General features: G+C 37.8%; 1 protein-coding gene across 1 annotated transcript in view; it reads right to left on the bottom strand.

Moving 5' to 3' along the window:
* Positions 1-19,810, bottom strand: part of TRPA1 (transient receptor potential cation channel, subfamily A, member 1) — a 116,536-nt gene that overhangs the window by 95,730 nt on the left and 996 nt on the right. The window lies entirely within an intron of this gene.

The raw sequence follows: 19,810 nt of genomic DNA, 5'->3' as shown, positions 1-19,810 counted from the left end.
GTTCCGACCCATAGTGACCCTGTACAGGATTTCCGAGGGTGTAAATCTTTACGGGAGTAGAAAGCCTCATCTTTCTCCCGCGGAGCGGCTGGTAGTTTCGAACCGCTGCCCTTAAGGTTTGCAGCCCGATTCGTAACCACTACGCTACCAGAGCTCCTTGAAGAAGTAAGTAGAATTCTTTAATTTTAGCATCATTAGCTTTGGTGGTTTGTTCATAAATTTGAATAATAGTGGTACTAACTGTTCTTCCTGGTTGTTGTTATGTGCCGTGGAGTCGGTTCCAACTCATAGCGACCCTGTACAGGGTTTCCAAGGCCGGAAGCAGAAAGCCTCATCTTTCTCCCGTGGAACAGCTGGTAGTTTCGAACTGCTGACCTTGAGGTTCACAGTCCGATTTGTAACCACTATGCTACCAGAGCTCCTTATTCTTCCTGGTGGACGTATGGATATTAATCTGTCACATGCAGTGTTGTTTTTCAAGATAGATCTTAAAATGTTCTTTTAGATGATGAATGCTACCTCATTTCTCTTGACTCTGTTGTTCCTGGCATAGTAAACCATATGACTGTCAGATTGAAAATGGCTATTATCTGTGTATTTCAGCTTAATAATGCCTAGGATATCGATCTTTGTGGGTTCCATTTTGATTTTGACAACTTCCAGCTTTCTTAGATTCATACTTTGTACATTCCATGTTCTGATTATTAATGGATGTTTGTAGTTCTTTCTCCTCATTTTGAGGTGTGCTCCATCAGCAATTGGAGGTTTCAAAAGCTTTACTCCATTTGTGTCATCTTGGTCAACTCTACCTTGAGGAGGCAGCTCTTCCCCAGTCATGCTTTGAGTGCCTTCCAATCTGAAGAGTTAATCTTCTGGCACTAAAGCTGACAATATTTGACTGCTATTCATAAGGTTTTCAGTGGCTAAACATTCAAAAGTGGTCTGCCTCTCCTTCTTCCTAGTCTTTTGCTTAGCATATGGAATTTGAGATTCATCGACTTTGTGGTGAGTATCAGTAGCATTTTTTCTTTTGTTGAAACTACTGAGATTATCTTTTGGGTTGTGTCATCTATTCTATTGATATATTTTTCTAATATTAAGTCAACCTCTTATATACTGCTGAATCCAGTTTGCTAATATTTTATTTTAAATATCTTTATGTTTATTGTTGCCCTTATCTCTATAAGGACTTATTGTTGTTGTTAAGTGCCATCAAGTCAGTTCCAACTCAGAGTGACCCTGCATAGGGTTTCCAAGATTCCAGCTGGTGGGACTGAAACACTGACTTTGTGTTTCAAACTGACTTTGAGGTCCAATGCATTATCCTACAGCGTCACAATTGGTTGGTTGGTTATATACCGTGGAGGTGGTTCCGACTCATAGAGACCCTGTACAGGTTTTCCGAGGCTGTAAATTTCTTGTGATGCCTTTGTCTGGTTTAATGTCAGTAGGCAATAAGTTGATAAATGTGCCTTTTTATTATATGAAGGAGTTTGTACAGCATCATTACTATTTCTTTCTAAAGTGACTGATAGAATTGAGTCATTCGGCCCTCTAGGGCTCACCTACTCCCCGAGCTACCTTTCATTACTAATTCAATTTCCTTAATCTTATATAGTTCTTTAAAAAAAAAACAAAAAAAAAAACTATTTGATTGTGTGCCTTACAGAAAATTTTCCGTTTAATCTAAATTGTCTGACATTTTTTTGTTTTTGTTTTTTACTTTAAATTGCTCATACAATGTCCTTCTGGTTGTTGTGAAGTGCTGTCAAGTCAGTTCCAACCCATAGCAACCCTGTGTAGGGTTTCTGAGGAGCAGCTGGTAAGCTTGAACCAAGGACGTTGCAGTTCATATGGCTTTGCAGTCTGGTGCATTAACCCACAGCGCCACACCAGGACTCCTTACAATCCTTGTAATTCCTGTACGCTATATAATGATGTTGCCTCTTTCATTATTGATTTTGATCATTTCTATCTTCTCACTTTTCAAACTTTGCCATTGTTGTTAAGTGCCATTGAGTTGGTTCTGATTAATATTGACCCTGCATAAGATTTCTGAGGAGTGATTGATGGGTTTGAATCAATTACATTGTGGTTAGCAGTCCAGTGCTTATCCTACAGTGTCACACCAGGACTTCACTTTTCAAACTGCTGATTATCAACTTCGTTGGTTTTTTTCAAAGCACCAAGTTTCTATTTTCTTGATTTCCCTCCCATTGGTTCTACTTTCTATTTTGTTGTGCTCAGTGTTTTTCCCCTATGGTTTGGGCTGCTAAGGACAAGGTCGATGGATGGATTTATTCAAGATACAGATGCAATTCAGATAAAGAAATTGAAAAATTCTCTCCACAAAAACAAAAACTTCAAAGAAATAGTGGGAGAAAATTGTCTGAAAATACTACTTGGAGCTCTTGAAATTGACCAAAGCAGATAACAAATGGAGGAGGAGGAGGCAGTCCGATTTCATAAAGATTTACAGCTTTGAAAACCCTTTAGAGCAGTTCTACTCTGTCCTGTCTGGTTGCTGTGAGTTGAACTCCACATGACCATGGCAGGGGGTTTGCTTTTTGTTTGGTTTTGTTTACTTTGGGTTTGATTTGCACTTCGTTTACTATATCCCTGAAATGGAAGTATGGTGGTGGTGGTTGTGGTGTGCCTTGGAGTCCATTCCTACTCATAGTGCCCCGGCATAGGGTTTCCTAGGATGTAAATGTTTACGGGAACAGCAAGCCTCGTCTTTCTCCTGCAAAACAGCTGGTACGTTCGAACTGCTGACTTGACATTAGCAGCCCCACTCATAGCCACTCTGCTGGTTACCAGAGGCTTAGGTGACTGATTTTAGATCTTTCTTTAGTATCATCATTAATTCTCTAAAGTGCATTCTAAGCACTGTTTTAGCTGGACCCCATGAATTTTGATACTTGTTTTCTCACTTGTGAGTTCTTCTTTGACTAAGTTACTTTTTAAAAGTATGTTGTTTAATTTCCAAATATGTTACATTTCTCTCTCTCACTCTCTCTTTTTAAAATCGAAACCCATTGTGGTCAGAAAATTTACTTGGTATGATTTCAATCAGTTAAATTTAAATGTAGATTTATTGAAATTTGTTTTATGACCTAGCACATGGTCTATCCTGCAGATTGTTCTGTATACACTTGAAAATAATATGTATTCTTCTTTCGTCTGGTAAGAGTTTATAAATCTATTAGGTCAGGTTGGTTAATAGTTTTCAAGTCTTCTATATTCTTTCTTATTTTCTCTCTACTCTTCAGGTACTTATGTCGCTGTATTTGTTGTGAAGTGCTGTTGAGTCAGTTCTGACTCAGAACGACACTGTCTAGGATTCCTGAAGAATGGCTGGTGGGTGTGAACTGCCAACCTTGCAGTTAGCAGTTCAGTGCTTATCATACCGTGCCACGCCTAGAGGAGTATTAAAGTCTCTATATATAAGTGTTGAAGTGTCTAATTCTATTTTTGGTTCCTCTTTCATGGCTACAAGTAGACCTACCCCTTCTGACAGCATAGTACCTAGTGTCCATGGCCAGCCCTACCCTGGTAAAACAACCTTTTTTGCTAATCTGGCTAGGAGGAGACTTTGGCGAGGTGAGTATTGAAGCAGCTCAATTCAAAGACCACAGACTCTAAAAGTTTTTCAAGAAAAAAAAAAAAAAAAACCCTCCTCAATTTATTATCTGCTTTGGTCAATTTCAAGAGCTCCAAATAATATTTTCAGACAATTTCCTCCCACTATTTCTTTGAAGTTTTTGTTTTGGTGGAAAGAAATTTGTTTCAATTTCTTTATCTGAATTGCATCTGTATCTTGAATAAATCCTTTAATGAAAGTCTTTACTTTTTTGGCTGGTTGTTGTTAAGCGTCATCGAGTTGCTTCCGACCTATAGCGACCCTGTGTAGGGTTTCACAAGAGCAGCTGGTAAGGGTGAACCACCATCCTTGCAGTTCAAACGGCTTTGCAGTCTGGCTCATTAACCCACAGTGCCACAATAGTGTCTAAATGAAGTCCTGGTGTGGTGCTGTGGGTTAATGCACCAGACTGCAAAGCCATTTGAACTGCAAGATTGGCTGTTCAAGCTCACCAGCTGCTTCTTGGAAACCCTATAAAGGGTGACTATGGGAACCAGCTCGACGGCACTTAACAACAACAATAACAAGTGTCTAAAATTGGCTATTTGTTAACAACTGAACATCTACTCATAGTCTCAGAAATGAAATTGACAGATTTCTGTGGATGAATTTATATGTTTTAACTCTGACAGCACTTTTGAATTTTATTTCATTCTGAAATTTTACTAGGTTATGAAAAAAATTAAGCAATAATCTCCTCAAGCTTTGGAGGAGCTCATCTATTAAAATATGACAGTATAACAGTGTTGTTGTTGTTGATAAGTGCTGTCGAGTTGGTTCCAATTCATTGTAACCCTGTATAGTGTTTCTGAGGAGTGACTGGTGGGTTTGAACTACCGACCTTGTGGTTAATGCTCATCATACAGCGCAGCAGCTTCAAATGTTGGCCAAGTCTTTTCTGTTCATTTTTGTGTTTTGCTATCTCTATTTACTTGTCTATTTGCAGTGCAATGAATTACATATGGTTCTTCTAGCTATTCACAGTCCTGTGGCTCCCACAAAATGATTAAGCCGCACTATGCAAATAAGGTGCTTGTAGACCACCAAGGGAATTGGACAGCTTGCTATTAATGCAAATAAGGTGCAAGGAACACTTGCCAGAATGGAGCTATTCAAATAAGGTACTTGCAACCCACCACAGAAACTAAACAGCTTGCTATTAATGCAAACAAGATACAAAGAACCCTTGTGGGGATAAGACTATGCAAATAGAGTGTATGGAACCCTACCAAGGGGATTCCTCAATTTTGTCATCCCACAAGGCTTAAAATGAGGCATTCTAGAAGCCAGGAGTGGAGAACTCACTACCACCGAGAGAAGAACCAGGAGTAGAGCCTGTCGTTTAGACCCAGGATCCTTGTGCTGAGAATATTTTAGACCCAGCAGACAGAGAGAGCAAGAAGCAGAGGGCAAGAAGCAGTGGCAAGCACAGTGGAATCCGGTGGCAGAGAAACAACAGCAGCAAAACTAGGAGATGTATGTGAGGCAGTTGCTGTCCCCATGGAGCAAAGCTGCTACAGTGGGTGTGCCAACCCACACAGTGACAGAGATGAGCGCCTTCAGCACAAGGTTTCCTAACAGAGTAGGGATCTCCAGATACTTATCAATGGAGCTAAAGAACTTTGTGAAATCCTGATGTGGCATGCTGCAGGATATGCACTGGACTGCTAACTGCAAGATCAGTGCTTCAAGCCCACCAGCCACTCCTCAGAAACCCTACACTGGGTTGCTATGAGTTGGAACTGACTCAGTGGCACTTAACAACAACGAAAAGAGCTTTGTAAGACTTACATGCCTAAGCAGGAACAGGGTTAGGCCCAGGGGGGACTAAGAGCCAGGAAAAGAGATTTCTTTTGAGGGGTCCAAGAAGAGGCTGTCCTCAGGAGGCCAAGAGGAGCCCTGCACTGCCAAGAGGAGACAGAGAGAGCTGTCTTGCACTGAAGGTGGAAGACTTCGCCTGCATGCATCCTGATCCTGATTCCAAGTTGTAGCCTGTTGATCCTGATCCTGAGTTGTAACCTGATACTTCCTAAGAAGCCTTAGTAAAGGTAACTGTGAGTATATTCTGTGAATTCCATATGGTTATTGCAATGACTGATCCATCTTAGAAAAGAAGTAGGAAACACCATAGTGGTGATGACTTGTGTCAAAATTGGTTTAAAAAAGTGGAGAGAGGTTGTATTCCAATCTCCACCCCATAGCTGTCAGCTGTAGACTGATGCCAATAGAGATTCTCCTTCCTATTCTTGATGTTAGAGGTGGGTAGAGCTAGCCACCATTTTTGTACTCTTTTATCTAAAAGGTGCTTCTCTGATCTTTCTGTGCCTTGCCTTCTCTTCAGGATATAACAGTTCCGTGTTTCCACTGAGTACCATCTGCTTGAACACATAGGCAAACACTACAGTTGTCTGCTGCTAAGTACAAATCAGATAGGGAAGAGGGCTGGCTGGCCTACCACAGATTGTTGTTTTCTAATTAGCAAGTGTTGTGATGACACCCGCACACTTACTGTGGGAGAAGCATGGTAATGCATCTGTATTGCCACAGAATCAGGGAAATGCAGTGACTTTCTGTAGGGAAACCTAGAGCAGATTCTGCCCTGTTGGTTTCCCAACCCAACTGATCTAGACAGTCCAAACCAGCACCCTTCTCAGGGCCCTTGGCAGCCGCTTGCTAAAGTGATTGTTAGATTAATTCCTCAAATGCAAATCATATAAGATCATTTAGAATGTGAGGTAGACAAAAAGAGCTAATTAAATTAGCCCCCCCAGACAAGGAAAACCTTGCTAAGAATCAATTGTTTAATAACAAATAGTAATTCAAATTTTATACTCAAATCAAATCAAATAAACAAATAAAATCATATGTCTCTTTGACTCACATCATATTATAAACCTGCACATTTATTATTATTTAACTTAATTAGTTGGTGGAATTCATCTTTCTGTTGTGAATTTTTATTTTTAATTTAAACTGAAGCAAGAGGCAAAAATTCTAAATGTGTTTCAGTGGTACCTAGTGGTGAATGAGAGAGATATATACCAGGTGTCTCATAGTACCCATATTATTATAAAAGTGTGATTGTCCCCACCTTGGCAGTTCAAGCTCACCAAGCACTCCTCAGAAACCCTATACAGGGTTGCTGTGGGTCAGAACTGACTCAACAGCACTTAACAACAACAACAAATTGATTATTGGAAATTCATATGGTGTTACTTTACCTATTATGTATATATTTGATTCAGCCTCACACCGTTTTAGACTGGGATAGTAAGAGCACAAAAGAAAATTATTTTCTATTTAAACATCTCTATTATATACTTTAATAATTTTATTAAACTATGACATTTTCAAAGTCTTTTTACAAAGATAATTTGAATTACTGTATGTATAAAGGGCTTTAAAGTTTTTGTGGAAACCTATCAATATCTTTAAATTCCATTTTCCATGAATGTTTGGAAACACTCATATGTGTTTTATTGAATTTCTCTTAAATAGCTAGCAGAATAATATCTGTAGTTCAAAGTCTGTCTTTAGTATATAGAAACATTCTTGTCTGGCTGTTCATGAATATGTGAAGTTATACTAGTCTCTGAAAAGTTCCCAAGACATAAGGCTCTCGATAATTTTTTTTAAATGGTAACTCAAATAATATGAATAGGGTTAAATATATAATGAAGTTTGTTTGTTTGTATCTCATCTGATTCTTGACAGGGACTAGGTCAGATAGAAAAAATCATATAAAGCATCAAATGAGAACCCACATTCTTGACAGATTAAAACCAAACTGGCATTTCAATTATATAATTTTCATTGTTTTGCTGTTGAGTCAGTTCTGACTCATAGAGACCCTGTATAAGGTTTCCAAGGAGTGGCTGGTGGATTTGAACAACCGACCTGTGTTCGCAGTCCAGTGCTGATCTGACAGCACCACACTAGGAGTCCATAATTAGTATTACATTTATATTATTATTACACTTAGATGTATTTTCAAGTAACAGAGAGTTTGACTTACCTAATAGCTTAAACTAGGTATGAACCTTGAAAAATAGGAAAGTTATAAGATACTGAATAAAAATTGTTACCTTTATCCTTCGACATCCTGTTTCTGATGTTACACAGGCATCATGAACACAGTAGAGAATTTTCCTTTTATTACATGGCTAATAGGTTACACCCACTTTTATAGTTCCATATAATAAAAGGGGTGGTTCATCCTAAGAGTCAATATTATGCCTTTTAATTAGGCTACCTTATATAACTAAGGGATGAAGTCTAAATTCTCATGTTTCGAGCTTTGAAATTTGATGACTGGCTGCTGAAAAACAATTGCCTAACTTCATTGTTGCCTGTGAATTTGTTAGCTGTATTACAACTCCTTTAGAATGCACTATCACACATTACAGTAGGTAGCAGTGGAGCCTCAAGAGAAGTACCTAACTTTTGCAGAAAATGAATTAACATCCTCTTTTTGAGTAACAGCTAGATGACTAAGAAAAAAAATTAATAAATGACTAGACTTGTTATTTGCTTGTTAAAATTTGTTGTAAATTGCAGTTGAAATGGAATTATTGAAGGCAAAATTACCCCACCAAAATATGAAAAATGCCTTATGTTCTACATTATTTAGTGCCGTCGAGTTGGTTCCAACCCATAGCAACCCTGTATAGGATTTCCAAGGACCAGTAGGTGAGTTTGAACTGCCAATCTTCCAGCTCAAACTGACTTTGCAGTCAAGTGCTTATCCTACAGAGCCACAACAGGACTCCTCTTAAGTGCTCTCAAGTCACTTCCCACTCATAGTGACCCTGTATAAGGTTTCTGAAGCTGAAGATCTTTTGCAGAAGTAGAAAGCCTATCTTTCTCCCAAGGAGTGGCTTTTGGGTTGACACTGCAGGCCATGTGGTTCAAAGTCTAGTGCTTATCCTACAGAGCAATCTATGCATCTATCTGTTGCTCTATCTATCTATCTATCATCTGTCTGTCTGTCTGTCTATGTATGTATGTATGTATGTATGTATGTATGTATCTGTCTGTCTGTCTGTCTATGTATGTATGTATGTATGTATGTATCTATCTATCTATCTATCTATCTATCTATCTATCTATCTGTCTGTCTGTCTGTCTGTCTGTCTATGTATGTATGTATCTATCTATCTATCTATCTGTCTGTCGTCTGTCTGTCTGTCTGTCTGTCTTTCTATCTATGTATCTATGTATCTATGTATCTATGTATCTATCTATCTATCTATCTATCATCTATTTATCTATCTATAGTTGTTAAGTGCCATCGAGTCAGTGTTGACTAGTGAACCTGTATAGGGTTTCTGAAGGAGCTCTGGTAGCGTAGTGGTTACGAATTGGGCTGTGAACCACAAGGTCAGCAGTTCGAAACTACCAGCTGTTCTGCGGGAGAAAGATGAGGCATTCTGCTCCCATAAAGATTTACAGCCTCGGAAACCCTGTACCAGGTCACTATGAGTTTCTGAGCCTTCAATTATTCACCTTGTGGTTTACAGTCCAGTGCTTACCATATGGAGCTATTGTACTCTAATATAAACATGTGTGTGTGTATGTGTATGTGTGTGTTTATCTATCTGTGTTTATATATAAAGTATGTTGTTGCTGTTGTTAAGTGTCGTGTCATCGAGTCAGTTCTGACCCTTTGCAACCCTGATCATTATCCGGCTGTACCACACCAGGACTCCATATATGTGTATATATATGTTTATTTGCATTGGCAGCATTGTAAGAGATGAATAAAGTAAGCCAAAAGTTGATGTTAATTCCTGTCGAGTCAGCTCTGACTCATAGGGACCCTATGCACAACAGAATGAAACACTGCCAGGTCATACGCTGTTCTCAAAATTGTTAAGCTTGAGTCCATTGCTGCTGCCACAATGCCAATCCATCTCATTGGGGTCTTCCTTTTTCACTGACCCTCCACTTTAACAAGCATGATGTCCTTCTCCCGGTACTGGTTCCTCCTAATAACATGTCCTAAGTATGAGAGACAGTCTTCCCTTCTTGGCTTCTAAGGAGAATTTGTCTGTACTGCCTTCAACACAGATTTATTTGTTCTTCCTGCAGTTTATGGTACTTTTAATATTAACACCATAATTCAAATGTATCAATTCTTCAGTTATCTTCTTTATTCATTGTCAAACTTTCACATGCATATATATGAGCCTATTAAAAATTCCATGGTTTGGGACAGGCTTACCTCAGTCTTCAAACTGTTATCTCTGCTCTTGAACACTTGAAAGAGGTCTCATGCAGAAGATTTGCCTAATGGAAGACATCATTTGATTTCTTGACTGCTGCTTCCATGAATGCTGATTGTGGATACAATCAAAATGAAGTCTTTAACAACTTTTATATTTTCTCCATTTATCATGATGCCATTTATTGGTTCATTTGAGAGGATTTTTGTTTTCTTTACATTGATTTACAATACATACTGAAGACTGTAGTCTTTGATCTCCAACAGTAAGTATTTTAAGTTCTCTTCACTTCCAACAAGTAAGGTTGTATCATCTGCATGTCACAGGTTGTTGATGAGTTTTCCTTCAATCCTGATGTCATGTTCTTATTCATGTAATCTAGTTTCTATTTGTTCAGCATGAAGATTGAATAAATATGATCAAAGGATACAACCCTGGCACACACCTTTCCTAATTTTAAACTATTCAGTAGCCCTGTGTTCTTTTCAAAGAACTGCCTCTTGGTCTATGTACAGGTTCCTCATGAGCACAATTTAATGTTTTGGGATACCCATTCTTCACAATGTTATCTATAGATTAGAATGATTCACACAGTCAAAAGCCTTTGCATAGTCAAGAAAACACAAGTAAACAAATTTCTAGTATACTCAGTTTTTAACCAAGTTTCATCTGACATCATCAATGATACTACTCACTACACATCCTATTCTGAATCTGGCTTGAATTTTTGGCAGTTCCCAGTCAATGTATTTTTGCAGCCATTTTTTAATTTTCTTCAGCAAAATTTTACTTGCATGTAATATTAATGGGAAGTCTATGCCTACCTACAGCTCATTTGTCTCATTTACTCTTTTCTGTTTCTGGTCATGTGCAGAGATCTTTTGTTGTTTCTTGGACTTTTTCAATAGTTAGATGTGTTTTCAATTATTACAATGACTGTATGTTGCTGTATCATTAAGCTTACTGATTGCCTCCTTGTGGATATGTTCTCGAGATAGGCTTCCCTTTTCACATCTCTTATTATTCAACTGCAAGTTATCTTAGCAAGTGTTGGTTGGCTATCTATGTAATGTGTAGCCGCTGGTATTGGCTCCTGCCCAGATGCTGGGATATTATAGGGTGTTCTTGTAGCTTGGTTATATGGCCATGATTTCTGCCTCCTCTTGGATAATGTAGGAAAATAAAGCTCCCACCCCAAGGAAAAAGGACAGAAAACAGAAACTAAAAAAAAAAAATACAACAAAAAATCCCATAGCAAATTAGTCCAGTAGTCTTTGCTGAGTAGATCAGTGTACATGCACAACAGAAATGTTCAAGAGTGGATGGGGTGTCCACTACTGTAGGCACCCTCTCTAGTCACTGCCATGGAGATGCACAGAGAGAGAATGAGAAATTAGTGGAAGAAAGATTGATCACACGTTAATCTCTGATGATCGGTTGTTATTGTTGTTGGTAGGTACCATGGAGTCAGTTCCGACTGGGTCTCTCCATATCCACAGTATTCTTCTTCCTGTAATGTGGTTTTAACAGGTGTTGGGTTAACACACTAAGCTCGTACATAGTAGTTGGTGTTGGCTCTTGCCTTTTATGTTGGAGTTTTACAGGGTACAAATATGGACCGACTGTATGGCCAGACCTGCTGTCCCTTGTTAGATAAGGCAGGAATCCTTGCATGTAGTATGAATGATATTGTTCAATGATTTCTGTATTTCAATTAGTCACCTCACTTGGGAAGGCACATAAATATATATCTTTTCCAATTCTTTAGCCAGGTGTCTTTCTTCCAAATCTCTTGGCATAGAAGAGTGTCTCCAGTGCTGCATCAGTTTGTTGTAAGACTTCAATTTGTATTCCATCAACACCAATGCCTTCAGTGCAACTTGAATGTCTTCCTTCAGTACCATCGGTTCTTGATCATATGCTACCTCTTGAAATAGTTGAACATTGATCATTTCTTTTTGTACAGTGACTTTGAATATACCTTTCATCTTTTTTTAATGTTTTTGCATCAGTCAGTATTTTACCCATAGAAACCTTCAATATTTCAAGTTGAGACTTGAATCTCTTCTTTAGTTCTTTCAGCTAGAGAAATGTTGAATGTGTTCTTCCCTTTTGGTTTTCTAACTCCAGGTCTTTGCACATTTTGTTATAATTCTTGACTTTATCTTATTGAGATGCCCTTTGAAATCTTCTATTCAGCTCATTTATTACCTCATTTCTTTCATTCATTTTAGCATCTCTACACTGGAAAGCACATTTCAGAGTCTCTTCTGACATCCATTTTTGTCTTTTTTTCTTGCCTTTTAAATTACCTTTTCCTTTCTTGCTATATGTTGTTCTTGATGCCATCCCTACAACTCTTCTACTCATCTGTCATTAATGTCTCATGCATCAAATTTATTCTTGAGATGGTCTCTAATTTCAGGTGGGATATATTCAAGGTCATATTTTTGCTCATGGATTTGTTTTAATTTTCTTCAGCTTCAGTCTGAACTTGCATATAATCAGTTCCACCTTCTGCCCTTGGCTTTATTTTGGTTGATGATATTAAACTTCATTTTCTCTTCCCATAGAGGCAGGAAATTAAATTCTTCTGTATTTAATCTGGTAAGATCTATGTTTACTGTCACCTTCTAGGTTGTTTAAAAAGATATAATAAGTAATTGATCTTTCAGAATTCTATCATATGATCTCAGCATCATTTCTATCATCAAGGCCATATTTTCCAACGATTGATCCTTCATCGTTGTTTCCAGCCTTCACATTCCAAACACTAGTAATTTTCAATACATCTTGATTACATTTTTGATCTATTTAAGACTAAAGAAGTTGGTAGAATTCTTCAGTTTCATCGTCACTGGCTTTAGTGTTTGGTATGTAAATTTGAATAATAGTAATACTAACTGGTCTTCCTAGTAGGCATATGGATATTTTCCTAACACAGACAGCATTATACCTTAAGATAGATCTTGAAATGTACTTTTTGACTATGAATGTGACACCATTCCTTTTCAATTAGTTGTTTTCAGGATAATAAACCATATGATTTTCGGATTCAAAATGACCAATACCATCCATATCAGCTCACTAATGCCTAGGATATCGACCTTTATGTGCTCCATTTCATTTTTGACAGCATCGAATGTTCCTTGATTCATACTTTGTACATTCCACATTCTGATTATTAATGGATGTTTACAGATGTTTCTAAAACCTTTATTCTATTTGAGTCATCATGGTCAACTCTATGTTGAGAAGGCAGCCCTTCCCCAGTTGTATTTTTGAGTATCTTCTAACCTAATGGGCTTATGTCTGGCACAATATCTAATTAGGTTCTGCTACTATTCATAATATTTTCATCTTCTGAGACCACAGCTGACAATGCTCCTCTGCTATTTATAAGATTTTCAGTGTCTAAACATTCAGAAGCAGTCTACCTCCCCTTCTTCCTATACTGTCTTAGTCTATAATACCTAAAACTGTACACTGAAACTGCTCAGTCTGAAACATGTGTACCTGCTAGTATTTAAAATGTGGATGGCATAGCTTCCAGCTTCACAGAACCACAAAAGCCACCACAGCATGACGAATTGACAGATGGGTGGAAGAAGCCAAAGTAGGGTCAGTAAAATCAATAAAGATGGTGTTGTAGTCATCAGATGGGAAAGATTAAAGTTCTAAACGGGAGAAGATGAAATGAAAAGGAAGGAAATATTTGACCTTTGGGACATGTACTTGAACACTACAGAATTTTGAGGGTGTGGGATTCACAAAAGAAGAGTTTATAATGATTTGAAGTTTTCTAAATTCCTGGAGATAGCAGAAGAAGGGAAACAATGGGATGTGTTTAAAGAAGAGGAAGGGGAAAAGGAGAGTCATCCAGAGCATAAGAGTTTGTAAATGGTTGTTGTTGTTAAGTGCCTCTGAGTCAGTTCTGACTCATAACAACCCTGTGTAGGGTTTCCTAGGAGCAGCTAGTGGGTTTGAATCACTGATCTTAGTATTTGCAGTCTAGTGCTTATCCTTCAGCATTTTAACTTTTCAAAAGCTAAAAAGAAAAAGAAAAAAAAAAAAATGAAGGAAATGATAACCAAAAAGTATTCTTTCAATGTGAAAACTAGAATCTCATTGTGATCTTGCTTAGAGTTTATTGGTAACTTATATCTACTACTGTGACCCTGTCAGATAAACACTAGACTGCTGACCATAAGATGGGTTGTTCAAACCTGTCAGCTGCTCCCTGGAAATACTACACAGGTTCACTATGTGTCAGAATCGACTTGAAGGCACACAACAAGAGCAAAAACATTGCTTAATAAGGAATCCTGGTATAGCACTCTAGGATAAGCACCGGCCTACTAATCTCAAAGTCAGCAGTTTAAGCGCACTGGCTGCTCCTAGGAAACTCAGTACAGGATTGCTAAGAGACAGAACCGACTGGACAGCACTTAACAATAACAATTGCTTAGGAAAGGAGCCCTGGTTAAGCACTTGGCTGTGAACTAAAATGTTAGTGATTCTAGAAGTTCTGAGGCAGGTGGAGTGGAAGAGAGTTGGGAGGGAGTGGGCAAAAATGTAACAGTCTGCTTCCATAAACTTACAGCTTTGGAAACCCCAAGGGCAGTTCCACTTCGTCCAATGGTATCTCTAAGTCAGATTTCAACTCAGAGGAAATGGGTTTGGGTTTTTGTGGATGTTGTTTTGTTTATTAATTAATAAATAGCAAGCATTTCAATAACATTGGACATAACAATCAATACCACAATCATGCCAGATATCTGTTATGATAATAGTATAGCTAACACATGTTTAAGTGATTCAGTTACAGATGGGAAGGGGTTTGATGTTTATCATAATAACATTGACCATCTCTGAATATAAAGAAATAGTTTCAACATAAAATACTGTTGGATTTCCAATTCTGATATTTGTCCATATGGAAAATTTTCATTTCTGCCTAAGTTTCTTGAGAAATTTGGTGATAATTATACTTGTGACTATCATTACTAAAACATCATATTATCACAACTGGAAAGCATTTTTTAAATTCAATATAAAATGAAGAACCTAGCTATAAGCAAAAGAGTGATGATTATGGATATTATTACAAAACGGTTTCAAAATATGCTAAATAAATAAGATTTTCTCAAAACTAATAATACACTTTAGTTATTATTCAGTGTTTAAAGATAAACATTTTAATAACAGATGTTTAGTAATGACTACCTTGGTGGTAAGAGTGCCAGTGTGGCACAGTGGGGTTAATGTGCCAGACTGCAAAGCCATTTGAACTGCAAGGTCAATTTAAGCTCACCAGCTGCTCCTCCTCATAAACCCTATACAGGGTCACTATGGGTCAGAACCGAGTCAATGGCATTTAACAGCCTTGGTGGTGGTTGTGTGTCATCAAATGGGTTCTGATTCATGGTGACCCTATGTAGGGTTTCTAAGGCTATAAATATTTATGGGAGCAGAAAGTCTCATCTGGTAGATTTGAACTGTTGACCTTTCAGTTAGCAGCCACCTCGTAACCCACAACACTACCAGAGCTCTATAACATTAGGTTAGCCATTTAAATCTCTCTGAATTTCCAATTCACAATCCATAAATGAGGAGTGTTGGTGGCACTGAAGAATAAACATTGGACTGCTAACCACAAGATTAGTAGTTCAAATTCATCAGCAGCTTTGCAGGAGAAAGATGAGGTTTTCTGCGCTCATAAAGATTTACAGGCTCAGAAAACCTATACAGAATCACTATGAGCTAGAATCAATTCACAGGCAGTGGGAATTCATAAATGGAAATAGTAAAATCAGCTTAACTAGGGTTATATAGGAAACAAACTAGACAAAATGTGAGAAAACACTTGTTAAACAACGAAGAACCCTATAGCATAGTTGTCTTGGTTTTGTGAGCAGTGTTACAAAAGGCTTATTTATTATGTTGATAATCATTTTCCAGTAACAGGGAAAGCATTAGAGCACAGTCAAGGCAAAATATTTATGAAACATTCAGGTAGAGAAATATTAAAGCTTGAACTCTTCTAAAGTCAAAGGTGATTTACTGTGGTTTGGGGAATAAAAGAAACCTTTGAAGAAATTGCTATAGAGTTATTTTTTTAATTGAGTTGCTGTAATAAAAGAAAATGTAATAGTGCATTATGTTTCCTCAGAACTCTTTGTTCCAGAATCACCAAGATACTTACCGGAATTACTGAACACTCCTCACTCTACTGATAACTAGCGTTTATTGAATGATCTCAATGTGCCAGATTTTGTATTTTTATTATCTCATTTGAGTGCTTTACATTTATCTTCCCATTAAATTCTCGCAACAACTTTAGAGGTAAATCTATTATTTCCCCCATTTTACAGAGGAAGACATTAAGGAACAGAGAAGCAGAATAAATCGCCCTAAGAGTTTTCATTTTTGGTCTGGAAAGGTGTAGTTTAGCACACTTCTGTGGGTAGCTTGAACTATCTGATTATCTTACTAGAAAAAGAGACTCTGCAGCATTTTTGGTTGCCAGTTCTAAGCTTCAGCTATCCCCATTTATCAGTAAGTCAGTTCCCTACCCCCTCCATGTAATTTTCCTCATTTCTAAACACTGAACCTTGATAGTGTGATTCATCTTGTCTGTGCTCAGTAAATACTAGAGGCAAATCACCCACCTGAAAAGAAATCCTTCCTAATATAAATTTCCTGTGTTGTGGTTAAAGAAAATGAAACAAATTAGAATTACTCACTTGTATGTTAAAATGTATCCAAACTACAGTTAATGTTTGGTGAATCATTTATCACCCTCATTGGGAGGTCCCAAGTACAGACCCCAGAGAAATGACCAGTTGATAACAAACTCAGGGCAAATTGAGAGCCAGGTTGAACACAGCTGTCTACTTTTTAAAAAGACTCTTTACTACTATTCCAAATATCAAGGGAACTATTACAATCTTCTTTTTTTTTTTGAGATAAAATTCACAAAACATAAAATTAACCATCTTAACATGTTCAACTAACTGGCACTTGGTACATTCACAATGCTGTGCAGTCACCTCTATTTAGTTCTGAATCGTATTCTTTACCTCAAAAGAAAACCTTGAACGTATTAAGCAATTTCTCCCCATTCCTGGCAACTACTAATCTGCTTTATGTTTCTGTGATACTCTTTATATTTCATTAAAGGGATCAAGGCAATGGGTGTTTTTTTGCACCTGGTTTCGTTCATTTAACTTGTTTTTGAGGTGCATCCATGAGTATACATGAAATGTTTTCTTAGAAAAAATCATTTTAAGACAAATTAGAAAGTCTTAGCAGTCAGTGTAGCACTGTAGGATAAAGCGTTGGACTGCAATATCAGTTTGGACCACAAGTTCAGTGGTTCAAACACAGCAGTAGCCGCTCCTCAGAAATCCTATACAGGATCGCTATGAGTCAGGACTGACTTGATGGCACTTAGCAACATCAGTCAGTAGATTATATATGCCTGACTGAGGGTGTAGAAGTGACAATAGCAAGGCCTGGTAGATAGAAAAAAAAAAAAAACCCATAGAAAACAGAAGCAGCGGGGTGTGTAAGAAATCCAATATAGGTAGGTAAGTGAAGAGAGACTCCTGTTTCTGGGATAACTATGGACAGTGAGTGGTGTCCTGAATCTGAAGATTAAGAGACATTTCTAAGCTTGAGATATTGGTGAAGCCATTGGAATGAATGAAATCAACCAAAAGTGAAAAAGTAGAGAAAAAGTTGAAAATGCAAATGTCTTTAGCAACATGACAGATAATATGAATGAGAACAGTAGCAAATTCATGTCCTGTCTAAAGTCCAGCTATTCAAAGTTTGGCCTACAGAGCAGCAACACTAACATCATCTGAAATGCAGAATCTCAGGCCTACCCCCAGTGCTACAGAATGCCATTATTCATTTTAACATGAACCTAGTTGATTCGCATGCACACTAAACTTTGGGTAGCACAAGTCTACAGATACAATGCTTATTTTACTCTAGAAAATTGTTTCCATCTGGGAATAAGGGAATTGTATTGTCAGGTCTTTTGATTTCCTAGAAATCAATTTCTCAGTTTTAGAAGTTATCAGCTATGTATCAGGGTCCCAGAAGAAACAAAGGGATCCCAGACCATTCAACTGAAGAGATTTGAGTGGAGGGTGTTCTTTCAGAGGCTGGTTAGAATGAAGAGAAAAATAAGGGATGATAAGTCTTTGAATAGCTAGCACTATTAAATCTGCTTGCATAAAAGAAAAGGGAAGGAAATAGTGTTCCCAGAGCCCAATAGGCACTAGAGTGCTAGAGGAACCTGCTGACAGAAACAAGGCTATTTATTGTAGCGAGACACTGAACTCAGTGAGGGAGGAAACAGGCAAGAGAGACCCTGCTTCCTCTCTCTTGATACCTTCTGTTTGGCCAAACCCACCTGGAAACCAGCTTCTGTTATGAACAAATAAACAACCTGGGGCCAATACACAGAATATCTTTGGCTCATGTGACAGCACCGGAGCAGGCCACATACATATAGAGAAAGAAGAAATGCTGTGCACGCCAAACAAATGAAGCAAACACAAGTTTTGGGTTAGATAAAGAATAAAGAAAGAGGACAGTCAAGAATGATGTTCTGGGGAATGCCACTTGGACCACCCCATGCAGATGCCATGCACCGTCTTTTTAAGTGGTGCCATTTTGGGTTAGAAGAAAGAATGCTCAGACTAAGAAGCAGCCCAATAAAGCATCTAACTACCTCCATATGTAGGCACTGCCATTCTTTATTTACCTTTTTAAAATTCTCTTCCTGTTTCTTCCACTTTTATATTGTATTCTATATTTCCAGATTTGTGTTTTTCATCTTGAGTTGAACTATCTTTAATGAAGATTTCAATTCCTTTCATGGAAATAATCCAATCAAATTCAATTAATCCACTCAAAGAGTGGATATCTTCCCTCCTTGTAGATCATATTCCCAGTAGATACTGGTCAGCCACAGGAACAAAGGCTCAAAAGGTGCCCTGCACACCTCAGGCCCTGCACAATGTTTAACACAACTAATTTTAATTTCCACAGATGGTAATCTTCCATTGATCAGATGTTTACATAGTCAAACGTTGTCTGATTTATGGTAAAGTTACTTCATCAGTGTTTTATATTGCTGCTATCTAGCCAAAGTGTGTCCAAAAGCATGACAAATTTAAAACATCAGGAAATCTGTCTCAGCAAATGAAATAAATATTTGCAGAAAACATAAACTCAGATGTGTTTGTTCTAGAATAGTAACCATGATATAATCTCCATTTGTTGATTCTCCCTTCCCCCAGTAGACTTTTGTGCTTTTTTTTTTTTGGTTCTTTGATACCAGTGTAAGTCAAAGAGTACTGCTGCAAAATCACAGAAATCTTTATTAAACAAAAATATCAAAATGGGAAGCTATCATTTCTCAACATAATCTCCATTAAGGTCTGTATGCTTCTAAAGGCGGTACGTCCATCTCTCAAACCTTCCTTGAAGAATTCTGAGTTCTTTGATTCACATATCAAAAGAACAGTTTTAGTATTCTTGAAAGGCTCAAATCATATTTCTTATTACTATTCTTTGAGTTTGGGGAAGAAAGAAGTCAGACGAGGCAAGATAATGACTCTAGGTGGGATGGATCAAGGTTTCATAGGACAGCCCTTGCTACCCTTGAAAAATAGGTAGGTGCATTGGTGTAACTTTCCTGACCTTTTTCTCACCAATGCAGTTGTTGACTTACTTAAAACTTCTTCTTAACAACCCCCCACTAATTCTCCTGTGTCCTTCAAGATTACCCTTTTGGAGTCCCCCCAAAATTGTCACCACAACCTTTTGAACTGACCAGTCTGCCTTGATTTGACCTCATATTCATGAGAAAGGTGGACAGTGAATAAGGAAGACCATAGAAGAATTGATGCTTTTGAGTTGT

Source organism: Chrysochloris asiatica, unplaced genomic scaffold (genome assembly GCF_000296735.1).
Source record: "Chrysochloris asiatica unplaced genomic scaffold, ChrAsi1.0 scaffold00036, whole genome shotgun sequence".
Lineage (NCBI taxonomy): Eukaryota > Metazoa > Chordata > Mammalia > Afrosoricida > Chrysochloridae > Chrysochloris > Chrysochloris asiatica.
Note: the sequence above shows the minus strand (reverse complement) of the source record. Positions and strands in the feature narration are given on the sequence as shown.